General features: G+C 41.3%; 1 protein-coding gene across 9 annotated transcripts in view; it reads left to right on the top strand.

Moving 5' to 3' along the window:
- Positions 1-25,774, top strand: part of sgcg (sarcoglycan, gamma) — a 612,351-nt gene that overhangs the window by 155,934 nt on the left and 430,643 nt on the right. Inside the window, exon 1 of one of the 9 annotated variants that reach the window (XM_059964198.1) lies at positions 2,829-2,895. The exons of 5 other annotated variants lie outside the window; for them this stretch is intronic. The gene's annotated coding sequence lies outside the window, so the exon portion shown is untranslated. 3 more of the 9 variants (XM_059964197.1, XM_059964204.1, XM_059964203.1) reach the window with 3 other exon arrangements.

Here is a 25,774-nt window from a genome sequence, read left to right as displayed (position 1 = left end):
TATAAGATGATAAGAGACTTATATGAAGTAGATAACCGAAGACTTTCTACTTGGGCAGAAATGGCTAATACAAAGGGGCATAATTTTAAGTTGATCAGTGGAAGGTATAGCAGGGAAGTCAGAGGTAAGTATTTTATACAGGGGGTGGTGGGTTAATGGAATGTGCTGCCAGGAGTGATGGTAGAGGCAGGTACTTTAGGGGCATTTAAGAAACTCTTAGGTAGGCACATTGATTTGCTTCATTGATGTTTGTTGGATTGGGGTTCAACAGGTTTATGCACTGAAAGGCGGGGTTGCCATATCAGAGACACAAGAACTTTGCCACATGCTTTGATGGAGCAGAAGGTGTACAGATTTGGTATGTTGAGAGAGGGCTGCGTCGGCCAGGTGAGGTGATGGTAGTGAAGGTGAATTCATTGATGAGAAGTTGAAGCTCTGGATCAGAAGAATCAGAATCAAATTCAATATCACCGACATATGTTGTGAAATTTGTTGTTTTGCAACAGCAATACTTTGCAGTACATAATAAAAAAATCCATAAATGACAATAATTGTCTCTCTCTGTCTCTCACACACGCACAGACTCTATACACTGTAATTAAATAAGTCGTGCAGAAAGAAAGGGAAATGGGTTTATCATCCATTCAGAAATCTGATGGTGGAGGGGAAGAAACTTCTGCATTTTCTATACCTCCTCCTTGATAGTAATAATGAGAAGAGGGCCTGTCCTGGGTGATGTGTGTCCTTAATGATGGATGCTGCCTTTTGAGGCATCGGCTGCTCAAGGAGGCTTGTGCCCATGATGGAGTCGGCTGAGTTTACACTTTTTCTGGTCCTGTGCAGTTGTTCTCCATACCTGATGGTCGTGCAACCAGTTGGAATGCTGTCTGTGGTTCATCTGTAAAAATCTGTGAGTGTCTTTGGTGACTTACTGATCCTCCTCAAGCTCCTAATGAAATAGAACTGCTATGTTACTGCATCAATATGTCGGTTCCAGGATAGATCCTCAAAGATGTTGACACCCAGGAACTTGAAACTGCTCACCCTTTCCACTTCTGATCTCTCAACAAGAACTGGTGTGTACTTCCTCAACTTCCCCTTCCTGAAGTCCACAATCAATTCCACTGTTTTACTGGTGTTGAGTGCAAGGTTGTTGCTGTGACACCACTCAACCAGCTGATCCATCTCACTCCTGTACGCCTTCTTGTCACCATCTGAAATTCTGCCAACAATAGTTGTACTGGATGGGATACATGATGCAGTTACTTTTTAAGTTCCCAGCCGCAATAGTTGGGTTTGGCACTCATTCCGATGGAGCTGAAAGAGTTTTCAGTGAGAAGGACTGCCCAAAGGCACCAGTGAAGCCAAACTCACAATCTGGAAAACGTTTAAATCCCAGGAATTGCTGATTTACAAACCTGAAGCTATGGCTTGTCATGCGGAAGGGCGTTTCATTTCTGACTCATTTACTGTTCTCTGGTCCTGGACATAGGGTGTGATGGCTGTGTGATTATAAGGCCAAGGACAGAAACCTCTCACCTAGTGGAGAGGAGAGTCCGATTCTAGTATTAAACCAATCCATGACCGCTGGGGGCTTTGTAAATGGTATCTGGGGGAGGGATATGAATACTGTAGGGGTTGAGGGTTGTAGGAGCTCGGCCCATAGATGGTTTGGTAAAATTATTGTGCTTGCTTCCATGCAGCTGACAGGTTTCTGAAGATACAAGAACCTGACATGGCCACTATTAAATCTACAAAGTAGACTAATTATGTTACAGGCCTCATTAACATATCCAAATCTACAGTATGACCCCTTGTCCTTCTCTGATAAAGCTAATACTGGAGGCAAGTGGATAACACAAAATGCTGCAGAAACAAAGCAAGTCAGGCAGCATCTATGGAGGGGAATAAACAGTTAACATTTCAGGCCAAGCCCTTTTATCAGGACCCCCCATCTGCAGAACCTCTTGTGTTAGGGCAACTTGGTATCAGCCTTCAAAATTTTTAAAGTTATACCTGCTGATCTGCTATCAGCTTTCTTTTTTATTGGATGCTAATTTTCACCCTGAAGCTTTGTGGAATGTTCTGTGAAATAATTGTCTCCTTCTCAAATTATTACATTTCCTAAATTTCTAAGATTTTCATTTTTAACTTTTATTCAAAAGACCCCTTTCAATCCACGTCTTCTTCATCATAAGAACATTTGATTGCAAGGTTGGAATTTGGGGCAGAAAAATGAATGTGTTGAAAGTTGATATTTAAAAAGATATGCTTAAGAATTCTCCTGCTTGAATTTAACAATAAAGTATTTGTTCTCTCTATCAGTCTCTGTGTGACCTTGCTGTAAGGTAAATGGAAAACGGTTATTATCAATTCTCACAGTTTAATAGCACTCTGATTTCATCCAGTATATCCTTGTGACAGGCTGCAGCTCAAGAAAAGGGGTGACTTAGTACAAGCTCAAAACTTCCTCTTATGCTTGTTGAACTATTTCTTCAAATGATGTTTGTACCATTGAGCTATGGACTAGCCCAGCCCACAAAAGTTCTATTGTGTATTTTTTCCCAAAGAACTTGGATATAAATTGAAAACCATTTGCCAAGTATTTATTATAATCAACTCTGGGGGATTGAAAACGATCAGTTCATCATTTTTCAAATAGTAGTAAATATTTTGAATGCAGACAGAGCAGTAGAAAGGAATCCCAAGCAGCGAATTTATTAAAGGCAACGAGTGCCTCGTACCACATGATTAGTTTGAACCATGACAGACCTAAATTTATGACCTGCAGCTGTTGGATGTCTGATTTGAGTCTCAGTGTTGAGCAGTAGTGTGAAGCGCAGCAGTCCAGGGAGACCCTCAACAGAAAGGCAAGCAACAGCACGAGATACTAGGGTAGGAAACAGCGCAACTGTGTGGTTTGTATTTATTGTATCTGAAACTGTACTTTTAATGGAATGTTATTCTTTATTAGCAGGAGGAACACTTCCTGTTCCCAAACGAAACAGTGATCGGTACTTTTTGCTATTTTTGACCAGTTTCTGATTTGATAAGTAGGGTTGATTGTTACTCTTGATTTGATACAGACAAGCTTTGTTCAGTTATTTCACTAAATAGATAAAACCATGCAAGGTGTCAGGGCCAGCTGAGGACTAGAAATGTTGGCATGAAAATCCTTTGAATTAGTAGACCTGCGTCCTTGTTTATGTATTGAGCTACTGGATACTGAAGTCACAGGTGACATCTTTCAGCCTGCATCTGTAGTGGATAATTTGCAATGAGTGGAATGTTAGAAAAGCTGGTCAAATATAATGCAGAGTTAATGCTGGCAGATGACAGTGGTGAAATCCTCTAGTTTTGACTGGCAGCTTTGCAGAAATACAACCCACCTCCCCCCCCCCCCCCAAAACTTTTTGCCACCACAAGTATTTTTCTGCTTTTGACTTTCTATCTGAATCACAAGAGAAAAGAGCAATTTAACAACTTCAAGCATGTGGATGTAGAAGTTTTGGAACGTCTGCACGTATTTGTTTAAGCGATGTGTGAATCACATGGTGCAGCAAACCATGTGAGGTTGGGTGCGGCCCCAGCAGCAGCTTACTTCCACTGTTACAAACTGACACATGCAGGAATCAGACAGCAAAGGGGAAGGCAAGTTTGCAAATCAACTGACCCTTACAAACTGAGTAAACATAAACAGTCAAAACTTCAGGATATCTTAATCCTATTCTTCAGAGAAATATCCAACATGGGAAGGTCTGTCTTTCAATCTGACCTATTCCTGAAGTCTTTTTCCCATGTTTCTGAGGGCACCCTCTTCACTGTTTAACTGTTCTCAAGTTGTTCTGGCCTGCCTCTTATTAATTCATATGGTTGAAATTAGTGGCTTGAATTTTGAAACAGCTTGGACAGAGCTAGAATATATCTGCAGAAAAGTAAAAATTGGTCTGTCTTTTGAAATTTTGCACAGTATGAGTGTGCCATTTGATCAAAAATGAGGAAAAATAAGTTCTGAGGGCAGAATGTCCTCATTTGATGAAACAAACTTTGTTGCAATTTTATAGCATAAGTTCTGCCAGGTCAGAATATGAAGCCTGGCTCACCATCAGAGAGCATTTTTATTCTAATTCTTTGCCAGATCTGCAATATGCTTTGACCATTTAAGTACTATGTGTGAATTCCAATGTTGGTTAATAATCAGCTGGAGCCAATCCAAGCAGCAGTGCACACTGTCTTATTTAGATAAAACCTACTGTAAGGTACTGCATTGAAAATCATCTTCCTAGACTCTGTATCCTAACTTTACGGTTGCATTTAATATTAACTTGGAGTTCAGTACAAAGGGTATTTTCAGAATAGATGTAAATGAATTCTTATCTTTTAATGGATGCATAGTTTAAAACTTCAAGTAAAAATCTTAGGTTTACTAAACAGTTTGAAATATGGGAAGCACTGCTGGGTTAGGGTGATAAATCTGGCACAAGGATTTCCACAATTCCCCTATGCATTCTGCCCATTATTCCTCCCAAACTTCATCATATTCATTTTCTCCAAGAGACCCATCAGTCTGTTTATCATTATCATTTTACTAAGGGTGAGCAGTTTCAAGTTTCTGGGTGTCAAAATTTCAGAAAGTCTATCTTGGGCCCAAGATATTGATACAATTACAAAGGAGGCACGACAGTGTCTATGTTTCATTAGGAGTTTGAGGAGACGGTATGTACCGTGGAGAACACACTAACTGGTTGCATCTCCGTCTGGTACAGAGTCCACAGCACAGAGCCAATAAAGCTGCAGAAAGCTGTAAGCTCAGCCTCCCAGCCATGAAGCTATTTTCAAAATTTGATACCTCAAAAAAGCAAAATACATTATTAAGGACCCCCATCACCCCATCACCCCCATCACCATATCCTCTTCTCATTGTTACAATCAAGGAGGAGGTGCAGGAGCCTGAAGACACACTCTCAACATTTTAGGAATAGATTCATCCCCTCTGCCATCAGATTGTTCTGAATGGACAATAAACCCACATACACTACCACATTATATATTTTCTTTTATTTTTGCTTTCTTTTTCCCACTACTTATTATTATATATTTTTATTGTAATTTATAGCTTTTTTTATGTACTGCTGCCACAAAACAACAGATTTCACAACATATGCCAGTGATATTAAACCTGATTCTGTTGCCCACTGCTCACTCACCCTAACAGTATGTCTTTGGAATGTGGGAGGTAACCTTGCAGACAGCGGTGGGAATTGATACCCTATCTTATAGCTGACGCTGTAATTCAAAGGTTCAAAGTACATTTATTATCGAAGTATGCAATATACAACCTTGGGATTCGTTCTCCCACACTCAGCCACAAAGCAAAGAAAACCATGGAACCCATTCTAAAGGGAACATCAGGCCCCCAAAGTGGAAAAAAGAACAAGTCACACAAACACAAACAAAATGAGTGTAAAACACAGAATATTAAACATCAAACCACAAAGTCAATGAAGCAGTCCAGCAATGTGTAGTTTCAGCTCTGTTCAGTTCAATCTGGCACTGTGTTATTCGTTGAGTGCCCCGATCAAAATTGCACAATGTAGCAACAAAAAAAAGAATGACCAGAAACCAGAAACACATCATAACATGAACTACAGAGTCCGATCCACTAAGCACATTGATTAAAGCTTGTCCAAGACCCTCGACTCTGGCACCATCCTCTGACAACGGTGAGTGAGAGGGAGAGAGAGGCTGATCAAACGCAGGCTCATTCCACTTAGAACGGCAAGCAAAGGCGAAAGAGACACCAGTCACTCGCAGGAAAATGGTAGTGACAGCCGCTCGCCGTCCTCTCGTCCTCGTTGATTTCAGTCTTCCTCGATGCTTTAATTGGTAATTATCGGCAAGATGTGGAGTCGATCATGGACTCGTGCCCCATTTCCAGGCTTCTTGGCTTCCAGGCCATGCACTTCACTCGAAACCTCACCGAAATCCCTCAGAGACTCCAAAGCACCAACTCACTCGATTGGCCTGAAAACACACTATCAAACTGTAGATCACAAGCTCTAGTAGTAGGTGAATTATGCTTGAAAAAGGAGGTAAAAGTTTATTTTGTGATATGTCTGAAGAATAAAGGATCTAGTGCTTTCCCAGCATATATAACAAGTAGACTGTTCTTGGGCTTCCAACCAGGTATAGGTATCAATTATAACGGACATTTCATTAACTATCTCTGCCATCTTTTGTCATTGAAATGTCAGTTATTGATACCTGTACCTGGCTGGAAGCCCAAGAAGACTTTATTTGTCTGAAGGATGTTGTCGTTGGTAACATTGTTCACTGATGCCATCTCCTTTCATATATGCTAATGTTACACTAACTGTCCTTATATAACTTAAAAATTTAAAAGATCTTGTTTCAATATCATTAAATAATCTGCTTTATTCCATTTCCTTTCCCATTTACCACTCTGTTTAATTGTACCCTTGCCCTAAAATTGAGTTTATCTCACTACCATTCCCATGACATTCATTGATGTATTTTTCACAACAGACTATCAAAATTAACCATGTCAAACATACTAAAAGTAACTTTAATAATTGTAGCTGAGAATCGTTCCTTCCCATCCGCCCCATACCGTGGGTGTGCCTTTCTGTGAGATTCATGAGATTGCAATGTCTTGCTCCTTTCTTACCTGCCCTAATGAAGCCTTGCAGTGGCAATCGATCCTGCATTGCATATCAATTTCTCATATACATGAATATTTCAGCTATATTTCGTTGCATTTGGAAGCTGCCATCTTAACTGATCTCATCATAGTGAGAAAGAAATATAGAGGCAGTGTTTGCATGTGTCACATGATTGTAACTAAAGTAAATATTTTACATGTAATTGTACAAAAAGTCTCAGATCTCTAAGTTAAACTTGCATAATGCATTGCTTTCCTGAATGTTAGAAAATCACTCTTATATCTTGTGACAAAATCAGAGTGGGACAAAGCACCATTTTGACTCAGTCTTTTTTAGTTAATGCATTTCTCGGTTTGTATCATTTACAGTGCCACTTTATATCTTGAGATTTATTCTCAAGCCCCATCCAAAGTGCTAACCAAACCATCAGTCTTATTCTTCTGTTTAGTTCTTTGCACACTTGCTGTCGGTATTCATGATATATTATTGATCTTTCTGAATCAGAGGCTTTTTCATGTGGAGGTGAATAATGTACTCCATGTTTGTATTTTTCCCCAATGATATTGTTCAAGATTTTATAAATACTGGATATTTACTTCATGAATAAAACATGTAACTTAGAGCATTTCAAACTCATGTCTGACATATTGTTCTGTGAAGAGGAGGATGGGATAATTCATCCCATATAGTAAGAGTTATGTTTAAGTAGCACTTTATCACATCAAAGCATTTCAAAGTGTTTCGCACACTGAATCACTTCATATATGTATTTATTTATTTAGAGATCTTGAGCAGAACTGGCCCTTCAAGCCCAATGAGCCACACCAACCAGCAGCCATCTATTTAACTCTAGCCTAATCATAGAACAGTTTACAATGACCAATGAACCTACTAACTGGTATGTGTTTGGACGGTGGGAGGAAACTGGAGCACTGTCATAGTGCTATAACTTACGTTGACAAAAATGGCAACGAGTCTCTGCGAGCAAAGCTCAACAACCCGCTCGCGATTTTGTTATTTCTTGAGGAAGGCATTGGATATTCAGATGGATTGATTAATTGATTTACTATGTGTATATTCAAACACATGGTGAAATGTGTTGTTCACTTTAAAAACTACACAATCTGCTAGAGGTAACCCGTAAGTGTTGACACATTCAGGCACGCACATGTTACATTTGTTCTTGATAAAAAACAGATTTTGCATATGATTAAATGCTACCACATTTATGAACAGGAGATTCTAGATATGATGGCTTCCAGCTCCACAATTTAGCGGGCTTTCCACCAGTTCACCAATGTCACTTCCAATTCCAGATGAACCACTGGCATTGCAGTCTGAGAACTGAAGTTCTTCGTTATGTACACACATAATAACACATATTCATCTTTAAAGCAAGCAAACACAATATTATGTTCTCATAAACCTGCAAGAAACAATAATGTTTTCCAACACAGATATTTACATTAATGTCAAAAGTAATGAGCAAATATAGTCCCTTATTCATTCAGCTACTCTCAGTCCATCTATTAATGATACCTTTTTGGATTGCTGTTTGTTTTCACAAATGCCTTGCTCTCACTTTTTCTGTAAATACCAAAGTCCTTTTGAGAACTTTGATCTACATGTTCAATTTTTTTCACATCCTTCTGGCAAAATCCTTTCTGTTCATCTCTGTTCTTGTTCTTGCTGTGTGACCATAATTCAGTCCATGAGCCTCATAATGGAGCCCTGGACTACCTCCATGTGATCAGTGAGTCTTTGCACAAGTTACAACTGATTCTATCTCAATTCACAGAGCTTCTTCTGTTGGCTGCATATCACAGATAGCAACTCCTCCTGCTGTTTGTGTTGAACTATTTCTATTCTTCTGATCTTGGATCTTGCATGATCTTCCTATCTTTCTTTGTATTTTTCCTCTTCAGCTTCAGTGAGGATTGTGGAGATATTTTTGATTTCCAGTCTTTAACTGGAAGTTGATGAAGGACAGATTTTGAACCAAAGTTGCATGATGCAGAAGCAAAACTGGCGACTTCATCATGATCACTCTATTCCACACAGGCATCCTGACTGTCATGTTGGTGTAGCTGGTATGGATGTCTATGGAAGGTAGAGTTCTTGTGCTTCTCTTGCATTACCTCTCATGGATGCTGTTATGGGTTTCTTGAATTACATTGGGAAAGCATCCAAGCCCCTCAAAGAAATCTGTGTACTCTTTACTGACTGTTTCTGGTCACCTTTTGTCTGTGAAACCACTACAAAGCCTCTTTTCACCAGTTTGAGTCTTTGCATGCAGTCGGACCTAATATTGGTTGTACGCAGTTTTCTCCAATCAGTAGCTCTGTCGTTAGGTGCTGCCCTTTGCGTGAAGGTCATTACATAGTCTCCATTAACTGGAACATTCTCTGCAGTGTAGCCAGTTACTTTTAACTTCACCTGATTAACCTTGCTCTTTACTTTGAAAGTCTTGCAGTCATTCATAGACAACAGGTTTACCTGGGCTCTGCTGTCAAGCTTAAATGGAATTACCGTCTCACCCACAATCACTGGAATGACCCATTCTCTTTTACCAGCACCAACAGTCTGTAGAAAATCTACAAAAATATTCTCTATTGCCACAGCAACCATGTGGACATTTCTCTTGGTAGCCCCAGCTTTGCAGCACTTTGCAAAATGATTCTTCTTCCCACAATTATTGCAGGTCTTTCCATAAGCAGGGTACATCTTTGGAATTGCCTGCTTTCACATTTACTGCATTTGCAGTTGAGCCTCTGCTGTTGCTTTGGGAAACACTTTGTGCACTGCCCCTCTGTTTTCACAGAACACTGTTGTTTCTGCTCTGTGCAGCTCCCTAGCTTGTGCTTGTATAGTCTCCACTGTCCTGCGCATATTCAGAGCATTTTCTAGCATCAGATCTTTTTCACAAAGCAATCTTTCTCTGAACCCATGATCTGGGATTCCACAAACTATTTTGTCTCTGACTAGTGAGTGTCTCAAATCTCCAAGCTCACAGGACTTCTCCAGTGTGTGAAGCTCAGCTAAGTATTGATCGAAGCTGGCACCTTGTTTCTGGTCACAGGAGAAGAAATTATTTCTCTCAAACGTGACATCTTTACTTGCGACAAAATACTCCTCAAATTTTGTCATCAAAGTGTCCAATATCAAAGCTGTCTCATCAATTTGCAAGCTGTTCTAGATATCCGAAGCATGTAGAAAGATAGACACTTCCAATTTTACCTCCACCCTACTGGCTCTGCTCTCCACTAAGTACATATTGAGTTGCTGTTTGAAGTGTTTCCAATTATCGGATAGATTGCTAATAAACTGTATAGCTGCAGGAGGATTTAGGTTATCCTTTGAGGGAATTTTTAGGATCTCACCTCAGTTTCTTGGTGAACTTCGAAACAATGTGCTCATCGGCAACAGCTTCTTTCCACCAGAACCTAGTGTGCCTTTCTTAGTCATTCGTGGTATTCAGTTACACTGTGGCGAACATTCAGATGACAGATGAGGAAGCTCATTGAACTCAACAACTGTTTTATTGTGCTAAACACAAAACAGACCAGGCACCATGACCCAGAGAGTGAACTCAACCAGTCTCACACAGACTGACCACCAAACACCCTGTTTACAGTTAGGTGAGCCACAAATACACAAACAAATAAGTGTATAACCCAAGCTAAAATGTAGCAATAAATAAACTGGAACTTTCCACTATAATCCCACAAAAGCATTTTAACACAGGAACAATAAACAGTACTGGTCATTAAAAATGCAGAGGCGGGCTGTCGACCATGCCCCCCAGAGCGTCATAATACTTCATATTTAGACCTCATGCCAACTTCTGACACCATGTTATGTTTGTTCTTGATAAAAGACAAACTTTGCGTGAGTTTAAATTTTAACACATTGATTAACAGGAGATTCTAGATATGATTGCTTCTAGCTCCAGACTTTAGCCCACACTCTACCAGTTCACCAACACCACTTCCAGTTCCAGATGAATTGCCCACATTGCACACTGGGAACTGAGCTCTTTATTACGTACACACATAACAACATACCACATAGCATGCCCAACAATGTTCCACAGAACTCAAATTGGGCAAAAATAGTAACTTTTTGCAATATTTCAAATTATGCCTCAGCATCTTTAGATTTCCTGAAGCGATGCTGTTGCCCTGTCTTTAACTCCTTTGAAATGTCATGAGGTAAAACCCAACTCCTTAGTGTCCAACAGTGCCCACGGTTTGTATTGTGTACGATCGGTCTACCAGTTTCTACAGTGGGACGTTATCACCTTGCTGCCAGGTTAGTCTCTCTGCTGCTGTTTGGGAGGACAGGATGGGGTGATGTACTCAGTAGAAGGGAACCATTCAAAGGTCCTCTCCATTCAGGATGTTAGGAGTATGATTATTACCTGAACATCCCAGTGGGGAGTATGGTTAAAATATTTACTCGACTAAAGTTATCAAAAGAGGATTCTGCCGTATGCTACAGTGGCTGCCGAACAGACCCAGAACCACTCTTCTAATAGCAGTGAGGTTCTTGTGGCCTTCCAGTGAAGGTGACCACACGTATTATGACAGGACAATGAAGAACCACTGATACAGACATGTTAGCCTCATGTCTCTGACTGTCACTTGGGAGAATTTTGATTCTTAAAGCCAAGTAATGTCCGATATATTTCTTAGATGTTTAATGTCCGGAATTACCCACACATCAGGACCATATAAAGGTGATTTCCTGCGCAGGAAATGAAATAAAAAAGCAGCTTAGGTGCAGAAAGTGATGTTCATATGAAACAAACTGCACCTCTAGAGGACACAACGGTAAGTAATCAATAAAATAGAACATGTAGGCCAGTCAAAGGAAGTAGGCTGAAATTTAGTGAAACGTTTGTATCTAATAGGGAAAATCTCTGTGTGGTTTGCCTTTCCTCTTCATGGATGCCTATTCTTTAGTTGTACATATCCACATTTACTCAAATGACATCAAGTTGGCTTTTACTGAGTGCCCACTTTGCTTTCTCAAACGTGTTACTCGCACATGCCAGAACGGTGCCAGCCTGACGCTATAGCTGTTGTGGATTGACTCCTTATTAGTGATCCGCAATTTCACATTGGAAGGTATTGAGTGATCTTGGCTGGTTGCAGGGTTTATGATGCTGAGATGACAGTGACATCAGACCACCTCATGGTATATATTCTGACCCCAAATAAGCACCAGCCCTCGCTTGATTCATACAACTCAACAAAGCTCGCAATCCTTGCGTGTTTGTGACACACTTGAGTCACAGTATGACCAGATTTGGGGAACTGAGCCTGACATATCCAGATAATCTGAGAAATAAGTCAACAGTATTTCTTTCGTCCCAAAGAGGAACCTTAAAGTTCTCTGAGGCTGCACATAAAGCTGGCTGTCAGGCAGGAACCACACCTTACTTTTAAATATCCATCCTAAATTTCTGGCATTAATAAAGGAGTTATGCAGCACTTGCAAGTTGTTAATTGAGATTTTATGAAGCTTAACTTCCTTGCAGGAGGCTTTAATTCAGACATTCAAATATTTACTCTGTAAATCCAGTCCAAATTCTGATCTAGAGCTGAAATATACAGCAATACTGCTCTAAAGTTTAATTACTGGCCATAAAACTTGACTGCTTACTGCCTACAATGTGATTTGCTACCTATTTGGAATGCAGAGTACACTGCAAATCTGTACAGTGTTCTGATGGTTGCACTGTTGGGGAGAGTATGACTCACTCTGAATGAAAGCCAACGGTGAAACCAGATCATAACACTAACTACCGTGTAACACTGATTTGATGTCAGTACTGGCAAAATGGATATCATGAAATCCCACTAATGGAACTTAGCAATAGGGAAAACTTTCCCTCCTACTGCATAATTTAGAAGGATCATCGATACTTAGCCATTTCTATGCTGTAGGGCTCTCTGAATATATGACTTACCCTTATCTGTGTATTGATTCACGGTGTGTGGGTGGGGTATACTACTGCGTTGCATGTAAGTTTGTGAAGAGAGTGAAAGGAAAGAACTCACTGCAAGCTATGGTGAAGTTCTCAAATGCCAGATATGGGGCATCTGGTTATCTCTCCGCCACAGTCAAGGCATTACTGAGCGAAAGTGGAATGGTCAGTGGAGTAAATGGAGAGCAGGAGTTTCAGTCCAACTGGTGTATTGTGGAGCAATTATTCCATCAGCATCACACGGAGAAGCAATAAGCAAGGAAACTTTTCTTAAATTTCAAAAATATTCTTTATTCACAGTAAGAAAAAAAGTACATAAGAAAGGAAGCAACAGTGCAAAAGCCTTTACATTCCTGGTCAGTACATCTAAAGAGGGAAGAAAACACAAACTTAGCACCATTGCCCCAAATCACCCCTTTCACTCTATCAGAAAAGAAACCTACTGCACGTACAGAACAGTCACTGTGAGGCTATGGTTGCCATCAACTGTTGTGGTTCTAGCTCACCCCAGAGGATCTAAGGTATATCTTTTGCTATTTATCTGCATATATGTATCTGTATATCTGCAAGATTTTTCAGTATCCGGTGTCTCAAAAGGTCCCCAAACTTTCCACTCCTAGAAGTTGACCTTATCTGCATCCCCGTGGGTCAAAAGGCGGGCAGCATGAGCGTGGCTTTTCCGGATCGCAGGCCTCACAGTGGCACAGGGAGACATTGCTTGAACATTCTGAGAGCTGTAAGGATCACCAGAGCCAGATCTAAAACAGACACTTGTGAGGAAAATCAGATTAAATGTTAGCTTCCTCTGTCAGATGTACAATGTAATGCAGTGAATCAGATCAGTGAGAATTGTGCTGGGCTAGCCCACTAATTCTGCCTAGCTTCATGCGCCAACATAGCATGTCCACGAGTCACTAACCTTAACTGTTTGTCTTTGGAATGTGGGAGGAAACTCACACGGTCACAGGGAGAAAATACAAACTCCTACAGACAGCAGTGGGTACCGAACCCCGATCCTACAATTGGTGCGTAGTGTAGTGGTTAGTGCAAACACTTAACTGCTACGTACAGTGCTGCCCAGATTGTAAATATGCACCACAATAAGAGCATCACATTTAAATTCCAAAGCATACCAGAGCCAGAAGAGCTGGTAATTGAACAATGATGTTTCTGCCTCGCATCCAGAAAGTAGCTGGAGGCGATGGGCAGGCTAGGAGATAAGATGAGAGAGGGAAAAGGGGAAGCGTAATGGTGAAGGTTAGGGGGTTTGGGGCCTATTATCTGAAATTCAAAAAATCAATGTACATGCCATCAGGTTGGAGGTTACCCAGACGGAATACAAGGTGTTATCCTTCCAACCTGAGCGTAGCCTCATCTCGACAGTAGAGGAGGCCATTGACAGTCATACCGGAATGGGAATGGGAAGTGAAATTAAAATGCCGCATTTTCTAGCGGACTGAGCGTAAGTGCTTGGCGAAGCCGTCTCCCAATCTACGTCATTTCCCATTCCGGTATGTCAGTCCATGTCAGCCTCTGCTGTTGTGATGAGGGCACACTCAGGTTGGAGGAATGGCACCTTATACTCTGTTTGGGTCGCCTCCAACGTGATGGCATGAACATCGATTTCTCAAACTTCTGGTAAAGGCTCCATCCCCCACCTCCTTCACCATTCCCCATCCCCTTTTCCCTCTCTCACCTTATCTCCCTGTTTCCACATCGTCACCCTCTGATGCTCCTTTCCCCTTTTCTTACTCCATGGCCTTCTGCTATCAGACTTACCCTTCTCCAGCCCTGTATCTCTTTCACCAATCAACTTCCCAGCTCTTTACTTCATCCCTCCCCCTCCCGGTTTCAACTATCACCTTGACTTTCTCCCTCCCCTCCTGTACCCTTTAACTGTACCCCTCATCTTTTTTTCTCCAGTCCTGCTGAAGGGTCTTGGCCCAAAACATCAACTGTATTCTTTTCTACAGATGCTGCCTGGCCTGTTGAGTTCCTCCAGCATTTTGTGGGCATTGTTTGGATTTCCAGCATATGCAGATTTTCTCTTGTTTGTTCTGCCTGTTGCATTTGCCTTATCTGGGTCACCACACCAAACCAGAAGAGTGGAGTATAGTCTCTGGAGTGCTGGAGGTAACCCATGTACAGGAGTTCAGTAGGCATTTATCAAAGTAATGCTTCCTCAGCAACCTGATCCAAATGCCTTGGTGCTGTACAGCCCAAACATCGTACAGTTATGGTGATAGAACAGGAGTAAAAAAGAGGGAGGCAATGTTGGGAACCCCTCCCAACAGATCTGTACAACCAGTAACTACACTTCCCAGTTCCCAATCCAGAACAGCCTTCACCTTGCTGGCCACAAAATTGGGACTTCAGTTGAAGTAGGGATTGTGAGACATGGGATGAAGGGGTTGCTTTAAGGAAGACTGAATATGAAGACTTTCCGATCTCTGTCCTGAATTAGAGGTCTATGCATATCAATATATTCTCCACATATAGGCTGGTAAGATGTTTCAGCCATAGGAGTCCCTCACCCACTTTTTTTTAACCTTGTCCTGGAGGAAACAAAATATGTTAATGTTGTGCTTGAGTAAGGCAGTCAGCATGGTTGGTTAAGGATTAGCTTTACTTGTCTCATGTAAATCTAAGCATATGGTGAAATGTATTATTTTTATCTGATCAAATCAGCAAGGATTGTGCTGGGCCACGCTTCTGGTGCCAACCTCACATGCCCACAACTTCTTCAACCGTATAGAAGCTTAGAAAACCTACAGCACAATATAGGCCCTTCAGCCCACAAAGCTGTGCTGAACATGTCCCTACCTTAGAACTACCTAGGCTTACCCATAGCCCTCTATTTTTCTAAGCTCCATGTACCTATCCAGGAGTCTCTTAAAAGACTCTATCGTTTCTGCCTCCATCACCGCTGCCGGCAGCCCATTCCACGCACTCAACACTCTCTGTGTAAAAAACTTACCACTGATATCTCCTCTGTACCTTCTTCCAAGCACCTTAAACCTGTGTCCTCTCGTGTTAGCCATTTCAGCCCTGGGAAAAAGCCTCTGACTATCCACACGATCAATGTCTCTCATCACCTTATACACCTCTATCAGGTCACCTCTCATCCTCCGTCACTCCTTGGAGAAAAGGCCAAGTTCACTCAACCTATTCCCATAAGGCATGCTCCCCAATCCAGGCAACATCCTTGTAGATCTCCTCTGCACCCTTTCTATGGTTTCCATGTCCTCCCTGTAGTGAGGCGACCAGAATTGAGCACAATATGTTTTTGGAATATGGGAGGAAACTGGAGCACTTGGAGGAAACCCACACAGTCACAGGGAGGATGTACAAATTCCTTAGAGGAAGCAGCAGGAATCAAACCCTAATCCTTCAAGTGGTGCTGTAATAGCCTTATGCTGACCGTTCTGCTACCATGTTGCCCGTTGAAGTGTTGTGGTTATAGGTGGCAAAACCTGCAATACAAGCCTGTGAGTATTTATAACTGTGTAAGGACATAGTAGGAAATCCAGCAATAGAAACAAGCTGCAACAGTAGCATAGTGGTTAGTGTGACAATATTACCTCTCAGGGCATCAGAGTTCAATTCCGGTGCCATCTGTAAGGAGTTTGTATGTTCTCCCTGTGACGACATGGGTTTCCTCTAGGTGCTCCGGCAAAAGAGGCTTAGGTGTTACTATGTTAATCGGTCATTGTAAGTTGTCCTGTGATTAGGCAAGTGTAAAACAGGTGGGTTGTTGGGTCGTGTGGCTCATTAGGCCAGCAGAACCTGTTCTGCCCTATATCTCCAAATAAATAAGCAAATGAAGGCCAGTGTCAAACAAGGCGCCATCATTGCCAACATCACTGCACTTTTCTCTGTCTTTCTTGCCACTCTGATGCATCTCACCTCATGGGACTGGAGCTAACCTTCAGAACGAATGGGAAACTATTTGATCTATGTTGACTTCACTCTTGAAGAAAGGTCACCTAAACGTCAGCAGTATGCAGACAGCATTTAACTGTGCTTAGTGGGATGAGCTCCTTGACATTGTTAACTCATTCACTGAAGAGTACTAAAAAATGTTCCATCCATTTTATATCCACAATACCGACTAATTCCAGCTGCGTCACATTGTCCTTCAACAACAGGGGTTCAAACTGGTCAAAGGTAAAGTAAATTTGTTATCAAAGTACTCTCAGTTGCTACTTTATTAGGTACACTCTACACCTGCTCAGTAAAGTAAATATCATCAGTCAGTCATGTGGCAGCAACTCATTGCATAAAAGCATACCAACATGGTCAAGATGTTCAGACCAAGCATCAGAATGGGGAAGAAATGTGATTTAAGTGGATTTGACTGTGGGATGATTGTTGGTGCCGGACAAAGTGGTTTGAGTATTGAAGAAACTGCAGACTTCCATGCACTACAGTCCAGAAGTTTACAGAGAGTGGTTTAAAAAAAACAAAATAACATTCAGAGAGCAGAAGTTCTGTGGGCAAAAACATCTTGAGAGTGGTCAGAGGCAAGTGGCCAGACTGGTTCAAGCTGACAAGAATCAATAGTACCTCAAATAACCATGTTACAACAGCAGTGTGCAGCAGAACATCTTTCATCTTGGAGGTGGATGGGCTACAGCAACAGCCACCAGGAACGTACACTCAGTAGCCACTTTATTAGGTACAGAAGATATCAAGGAAAGTGGCCACTGAACTTACTACCTTGAGATTCTTTTTCTTGAAGGCATTTACAGGAAAATAAAGAAGTACAAAACAATGTTTGAAAAACTATACAAACCGTAAACAAGGTCTAACAAACAACCAAGTGCAAAGGAAAGTGTAAATAAATAATACTGAGAACACGAGTTGTATAGTACTTGAAAGTGAGTCTGTAGGTTGTGAAATGAATTTAGAGTGGAGGTGAGTGAAGTATTCATGCAGGTTTAGGAGCCTGATGGTTGAGGTTTCACAGTGAGAATACTGGAAAATATGGGCAACTTCCCATTAATTCCAGCACCACTTCTTGGCAAAAGCAGGTATCAATGTTGAACAACACACACAAAATGCTGGTGGAACGCAGCAGGCCAGGCAGCATCTATAAGGAGAAGCACTGTTGAAGTTTCGGGCCGAGACCCTTCGTCCATGTTGAAATTGGCCACAGCCTTCAATGGGACAGTAAAGCTTTCAGTTGACTGAGGAGAAAGATACTTAGGATCAAGACCTCAGATCCAGAACAAAATATCCTCTAACAAGCAACAGTGATCCCTGAAGATGGAAGAGACTGCAATTGTCGGGATCTAGAGCAAAATAAAATGCTTCAAGAACTTAGTGGGTAAGCAGGAGGTACAATTCAACATTTTAGTTTGAGACTGGAGCAGGCCTGACTGAGAGGGAACATGGACGACTGTGAATATACAGTAGTGTATGGGGGAGGGTTAGATAGAAGCTGTTGGGTAATCGGTGGAACTAGGTAAGGAGGAATGATGAACAGATTGAAGATGGGATGGGAGAGGGGAACAGAGGGAGAAGAGAATGAGGTGGACAGACAGATATGTGAGTGTGGGTGAGACCACCAGGAGGTGCGAGCTACCTGGAACTGCAAAAGAATCGGTATTGGTACTGTTGGATTGCATTATATAAGCAGAAAATGAAATATTGTTCCAATTTGCTTTTGGCCGTTCCATAGCATGGTGAAAGCCAAGGGCAGTTAGGTTGTTGTGTGATTGGGAGTAAAAAGTTAAAATGGCAGGCAACTGAAAAATTGAGAACGAAGTTATGGACAGAATGCATACACTCCTCAAAATTATTGCCTAGCCTACACTTAGTTTCACCAATGTGGAGGACAATCCATCCCGAGTACCAAATGCAGTAGAACAGGTTGGAAGAAAGGCACGTGAACCTCTGCCTCACCTAAAGGGGCTGTCTAGTTCTTGGATGGTGCTAAAAGGGGGACATGAAGGTAAGGTAGTACATATCCTTTAGCTCCAATACTGTGGTAGCACAGAAGTGTAGTGGTTGATGTTACCACACCAGATGTAGGATCACACTTCAGTTCCCACCACTGTCTATGAGGAGTTTATGCTTCTCCCTGTGACCACATGGGTTTCTGATGAGTGCTTTGCTTTCCTCCCGGATTCCAAAGCAGTAAGGGTTAGAATTAGCGAGTTGTGGACATGCTATGTTGGCGCTGGAAGCGTGGATGCTCACCACACGGCTCACTGATTTGAATTGATGCAGAACTGTGCACTTAACTAACTTAACTATATGTTTAATGATAACTTAACTATAAGGCTAGTGCCCAAGATGGAGCTGACTAGATTTACAACCTTCTGCAGCTTCTTTCGGTCCTGTGCAGTAGGCCCTCCACACCAGACAGTGATGCAACTTGTCAGAACACTCTCCACTGTACAACTAAAGAAGTTTTGAGTATATTTGTTAACATGTCAAATCTCTTCAAACTCTTAATGAAGTATAGCCACTGTCTTGCCTTCTTTATGACTATATCAATGTGCTGGGACCAGGTTAGATCCTCAGAGATCTTGACACAGGAACTTGAAGCTGCTCACTCTCTCCACTTCTGATCCCTCTATGAGGATTGGTATGTGTTCCTTCATCTTACCCTTCTTGAAATCCACAATCAGCTCTTTCGTCTTACTGACGTTGAGTGCCAGGTTGTTGCTGTGGCACCACTTTACTAGTTGGCATATCTCACTCCTGTACGCCCTCTCACCACCACCTGAGATTCTCCCAACAATGCTTGTATCATCAGCAAATTTATAGTTGGTATTTGAGCTATGCCTAGCCACACAGTCATGCGTATATAGAGAGTAGAGCAGTGGGCTAAGCACACACCCCTGAGGTGCGCCAGTGTTGATCGTCAGTGAGGAGGAGATGTTATCACCAATCCGCACAGATTGTGGTCTTCTGGTTAGGAAGTTGAGGATCCAATTGCAGAGGGAGATACAGAGGCCCAGGTTCTGCAACTTCTCAATCAGTATTGTGGGAATGATGGTATTAAATGCTGAGCTATAGTTGAGAACTATAGTTGAGAACAGCATCCTGACATAGGTGTTTGTGTTGACCAGGTGGTCTAAAGCCATGTGGAGAGCCATTGAGATTTCAACTGCCAATGACCTATTGTGGAAATAGGCAAATTGCAGTGGGTCCAGGTCCTTGCTGAGGCAGGAGTTCAGTCTAGTCATGACCAACCTCTCAAAGCATTTCATCACTGTTGATGTGAGTGCTATTGGGTGATAGTCATTAAGGCAGCCCACATTATTCTTCTTGGGCGCTGGTAAAATTGTTGCCTTTTTGAAGCAAATGAGAACTTCTGCCCATAGCAGTGAGAGGTTGAAAATCTCCTTGAATACTCCGCTAGTTGGTTAGCACAGGGCCTTACCAGATAGTCCACCTGGACCTCCCTCCTTGTGAAGGTTCACTCTCTTTAAAGACAGCCTAACATTGGCCTCGGAGACAGAGAACACAGGGTCATCAGGTGCAGCAGGGATCTTCACAGCTGTAGTTATATTCTCCCTTTCAAAGCGGGCATAGAAGGCGTTGAGTTCATCTGGTAGTGAAGCATCGTTGCCATTCGTGCCATTGGGTTTCGCTTTGTAGGAATCCATACCAATCCCAACTTCCACTGCACAGTTTCTGGATTCTCCGTGACCCTATCCGCCTGTGTGAGGGTACTGAACTTGTTACAGCATGGCATTCCTTTTGAAGTGCCCTTCTTGCATTCACCTTCACACAAGCAGCTCTCATCAGTGATAGTTGGTATGTTCCTTCATGTGTTCTCAGGATGCTGGTATCATTGGTTGCCAAACACTAATTGCTCTGGGACTGAAAGTTTTGTTCATTAAGGACCAGTGCCATTGCTGTGATTGTGATGTCACACATAGACCAAGTGAGAGTAAGAATCTGCTGGTACGTGTACACAGTCACCTTTATTCCAAATTCAATTAATTGAATTGGTAGCAACTGAACTGATTTGGCTCCTAAGAGTATTTTCACATCTCTGGATTCTTGTCCAGTAATTAAAGCTCTGTGCTACTCCAATCTTATTGAATGAGTGCTAGCCCTGCAGAGTGAACCGATTATTCGGGTGGTTAATGCCACAGGGTGCCAAAATCTTAACAAGCAAGGGCAACAAATTTGATGAATGCATGTGCCAGCTCATACAGGCATGGATTAATCACGTGTTGTGAACCCAGCAGACATTTTATCCAGTTTAGCTCCCTTGCACCACCCAACCCCACTCCATCACCTTCCAGTGTTCACTTCTCTGAAGGATATTCTGATTTCTGATTTGATATATAACACCACCAGTTAATGGAGATTTACTTCAATGCTGGGGAGAAAGCGGCAATTTGGATGCTGAAACAACATGAGCCTGTGCTGAGTCATTTCTACCTTCTCCTGCTGTGCTGACACTCTGAAATTTCCAGCAACAGAAACATTCTGAAATTAATGAAAAGAAATTAGTTTTTAAAAGACATTTTATTTCCCTATCTTGAATAAAAATGAGTATCAAATGAGTATTTAAAGAAACTATATTCTCAGCTGTGGACCTGGACTATGCCATGAATATTTATCACCTGGAGAATTTGAAAATTAATTTGACATACTGACTCTGACCATTCCAGTCCAGAGGAGTAGACACAGGATGTCACATGTACGTGCTCTACATTGTCACAAGTTAAGGAGAAGTCAATCTGGTTGAACTAGATGGAATCCATGAGCAGCATGACAAAAGGAGCGGTGAATACATTTTTCTTCATCAGGAGCCGTCCTCAGACATGGAGCAAAAATCACATCCTGTTTTCTGCTTTTCTCACTTCTCACACAAATAGTAATTTTCCAATTCCATTTTCATGAATTAATACCATATTGTCCATTAATGGATAATGAAAACAGATGCAAGCTAGACTTCCATCATAACTAACCAACACAGAAAGACCGTAGGTGGAAGGTTATCAATCCAGGCACAATGGACTGTAATTTTAAACACTAAAGAATTTGCAGATGCTAAAAACACAGAGAAACATACATAACATTTTGGAGGCACACAGTAGGTCAGACAGCATCCACAGAGGGTAAACAATCAATGTTTCGAGCTGAGACCCTTCATCAGGACTCAAGTCAGCAATTTTATATGTTCTAGACCAGTCTAATACAGAAATCATTACCCAGTAGTTGGTCAGCATTTTGATGTATCTGCCATTGTCAATGGAACAAGATGCTCTTAATTCCATGAACCATCTTTGGTTGTGAATGAAACATTAAAATACTTACATTAATCATTAACACTTTTGTACAAAGCAGTACGGCTCAAGGGTTTAATTCTCACGCTAACTTTAAATTTGGACCCTGCTACCAGTATTGTCTTAATGTATTGATTCCTAATTTACTCTGACATTGGAAGTCTGGCTGTTCTGAAGCAATTAACAAAGTTTTAACTCATAAAATTTGAGAAAAAACGTTCACTGTGACAAGCAAAAGGAGTGTGCTATGTGAAAAACTTACAATGCACTACAGAAAGAAACATAAATTTATTTATAGAACTCTAGCAAAGCACTTGGACAGTACCCATGGATGAAAATGAAAATGTTACTTTATTCAGAGAATACTGGAGTGAAGTAAGATATCTCTATCATGAATCCAGTATCCATAAAAAGTTTGTTATAGGTACTACATAGTGTAAATTTATCCATCGCAATAATAAGTTTAGACAATTTTTATTCTCCAGTTTTATAAAAATTTTTTACTTGTACATCATTAAAAGGCTCTTCAGAATAAAATCCTGGACAAGAAAATAACTATACACACTGAGGCCGAAACCTCACATGCCGCTGAAGCATGCATGAAAACTGAGATCTGCTCAGTGCTATCTCTGATGATGACCTCATCAAGAACTGTAGGATCAGGAGATCCAAACCAAATATCCCAAAGTCAGAAATCTTGACAATGTACTAATCTGGGAACAGAGATGGCCAAGTTTTTTACCAAAATGTAGACATGTGTTTTGTTTGTGGTGGACTGATCTTTAATTTGACACATTCTTTTATTTTCCAGCTGAATTTGCCCCACATTTGCATTAACCATGAGCCTTCCTACACTAAAATGGTATAAAGGTTGTATTATGAATTTGGGGATTGACTGTTTAAGTTTTCATCCGGGCAAAAGTCCTGCATTTGCTGCCCTGTATAGATCTGTTGTGTGTTTCTTTTGGCAACGGATTACCTGTTTTGCAAGAGGCTTCTGGGAATTCCTATTGCATTACAAAGACTTGGACGTTGGCCCTTCTTTAGAAAAATACTTATGATATTCTCAGGCCAGGGGAGGTGAAGATTTTTATTCCTACCATTATTCTGTACATGGGATGCATCTTCAAATCTAATTCAGAGAGTTCAAAGTTAAAAATAAATTTATTATTGAAGTACATATATGTCAACATATACAACCCTGAGATTCGTTTTCTTGTAGACATTCACAGTAAATACAAAGTAACATGACAAAATCAATAAAAGAAACTGCACGCAGCAAGGATGGACAAATAACCAATGTTCAAAAGACAACAAATAATGCAAATACAAAAATGAAAAATAGATAAATAATGAATATTGAGAAAATGAGTTATAGTCCTTGAAAGTGAGTCCATAGGTTGTGGAATGAGTTCAGTGTTGGAATGAGTGAAGTTATCAACTCTGGATCAAGAGCCTAATGTTTCAAGGATGCTAACTATTCCTATGTGACCTAAGGCTCCTCTACCTCCTTTTTGTTGGCAGCAATAAGACAGTTTGGCCCATTTGGTGGGGGTCCTTGATGATGGATGCTGCTTTCCTGCGAAAAAAGTGGAGATGTTCTCAGTAGCAGAGTGGGCTTTACCTGTAATATAAGACCATAAGACATAGGAGCAGAATTAGGCCATCTAACCTGTTGAGTCTGCTCCACCATTCAATCATGGCTGATCCTTTTTTTCTATCTCCTCCTCAACCCCAGTTCCTGGCCTTCACCCCATAACCTTTGATGCCATGTCCAATCAAAAACTTATCAGTCTCTGCCTTAAATACACCCAACGATCTGGCCTCCACAGCTGCATGTGGCAACAAATTCCACAAATTCACCACCCTTTGGCTAAAGGGATTTCTCTGCATCTCTGTTTTGAAAGGGCGCCCCTCTATCCTGGAGCTATGCCCCCTCATCCTAGACTCTCCCACCATGGGAAACATCCTTTCCACATCTAATCTACTCTGTCTAGGCCTATCAACATTGGAAAGGTTTCGATGAGATCCCCCCTCATCCTTCTGAATTCCAGAGAGTACAGACCCAGAGCCATCAAACATTCCTCGTATGATAACACTTTCATTCCTAGAATCATCCTTGTGAACCCCCTCTCAGCCCTCTCCAATGCCAGCACATCTTTTCCAAGATGAGGGTCCCAAAACTCCCAAGTCCCTCTGCATCTCAGATTCCTGGACTTTCTCCCTGTTTAGAAAAGTCCACACATTTATTTCTACCACTGAAGTGCATGACCATGCATTTTCCAACATTGTATTTCATTTGTCATTTTCTTGCCCATTCTCCTAATCTGTCCATCCTTCTGCATCCTATCTGTTTCCTCAACACTCCCTGTCCTTCCACCAATCTTCGTATCATCTGCAAACTCGGCAACAAAGCCATCTACTCCATCATCTAATTCGTTTATATACAGCATAAAAAGAAGTGGTCCCAACACGGACCCTTGAAGAACACCACTAGTCATTGGCAGCCAACGAGAAAAGGATCCTTTTATCTCCACTCACTGTGCCCTACCAATCAGCCAATGCTCTAACCTTGTAATGGACTGGCTGTATCCACTACTTTTTGTCTGGTTTTCCATTCAAGGGTATTGGTGTTTCTGCACCAAGGCATGATACAACCAGTCAGTGTACTTCCCATTGCACATTTATAGAAGTTTTTCAAAGTTGTAGATGACATGATGAATCTTTGCAGACTTCCAAGAAGGTAGAGGAGCTGCTATGCCTGTTTGTAATGGCACGTGCTGGGTACAGTACATATCCTCTGAAATAATAACGCCGAGGAATTTAAAGTTGCTGACCCTCTCCATGTTTGATACCCTGAAGAAGACTGGTTCACTCCCCCTCCTGAGTGAGAGGTTCTTGTTGTGGCACCGTTCAGGCAGATTTTCAATCTCGCTCCTATATCCGGCTTCATCACCACACCACCATTGATCAGACTAACAAGAGTGGTGTCGTCAGAAAACTTTAATATGGCTTCGGAGCAGTACTTAGCTTCAGAGTGATAATGAAAAGTGAGTAGAGCAGGGGGCTTTGTGGTGTACTTGTGAGGGTGGTGATTGTGGAGGAGATATTGCTATTCTGAACTGACTAGGGTTGGCAAGTGAGAAAATCGAAGAACCCTTCATCAGGCCTTGGCCCAAAACGTCGACAGTGCTTCTCCTTCTTGATGCTGCCTGGCCTGTTGCATTCCACCAGCATTTTGTGTGTGTTGTTTGGATTTCCAGCATCTGCAGATTTCCTCATGGCTGCTACATTAATGTTTACTTTGACTTAATGAAGGGGTATATTTAAAAAAAATAGTGCTGTCCTCTTTTTAACCAGCTTCAGTTTTGCTTTCAAGTGACGGTGCAAACCCCTGTTTTGGCATGATTCTCAAGGTAACGGTGTTCTCATAATTAAATTTCACATAGAATTGCCACTTTGTCATCAATTTTATAATAATCAATTCCATAATAAGACTTTATGTTTTCAGTTTGCCATGACTGAATGAGGAACAGGGACAAGCAGAACACAATGTCTGCATTGCTTTGGATAATACCCAAGCACATTCATCAATATGGAAAACAACTAACTTTCAACAATTTGTTTTTCTTAGATAAATGTACCATTATAGAGAGAAAGGAAAAACAAAATGGATGGTGAACTGACAAAGGAGATATCAGGAAGGGTGACTAAATGCTTATTCAAGTGCAAATAAGTGATCAGCATTAGCACAGCTTTCTTGCTACACATATTTTCAATAACTTTAGTGCAAAAATATGCATTGCAGTCAAATTTCCCAAAACATTTCCTCATTTCAC

The sequence above is a fragment of the Hypanus sabinus genome, chromosome 3 (assembly GCF_030144855.1).
Source record: "Hypanus sabinus isolate sHypSab1 chromosome 3, sHypSab1.hap1, whole genome shotgun sequence".
Lineage (NCBI taxonomy): Eukaryota > Metazoa > Chordata > Chondrichthyes > Myliobatiformes > Dasyatidae > Hypanus > Hypanus sabinus.
The sequence above is the reverse complement of the archived record's forward strand: the minus strand, read 5'-3'. Positions and strand labels throughout refer to the sequence as shown.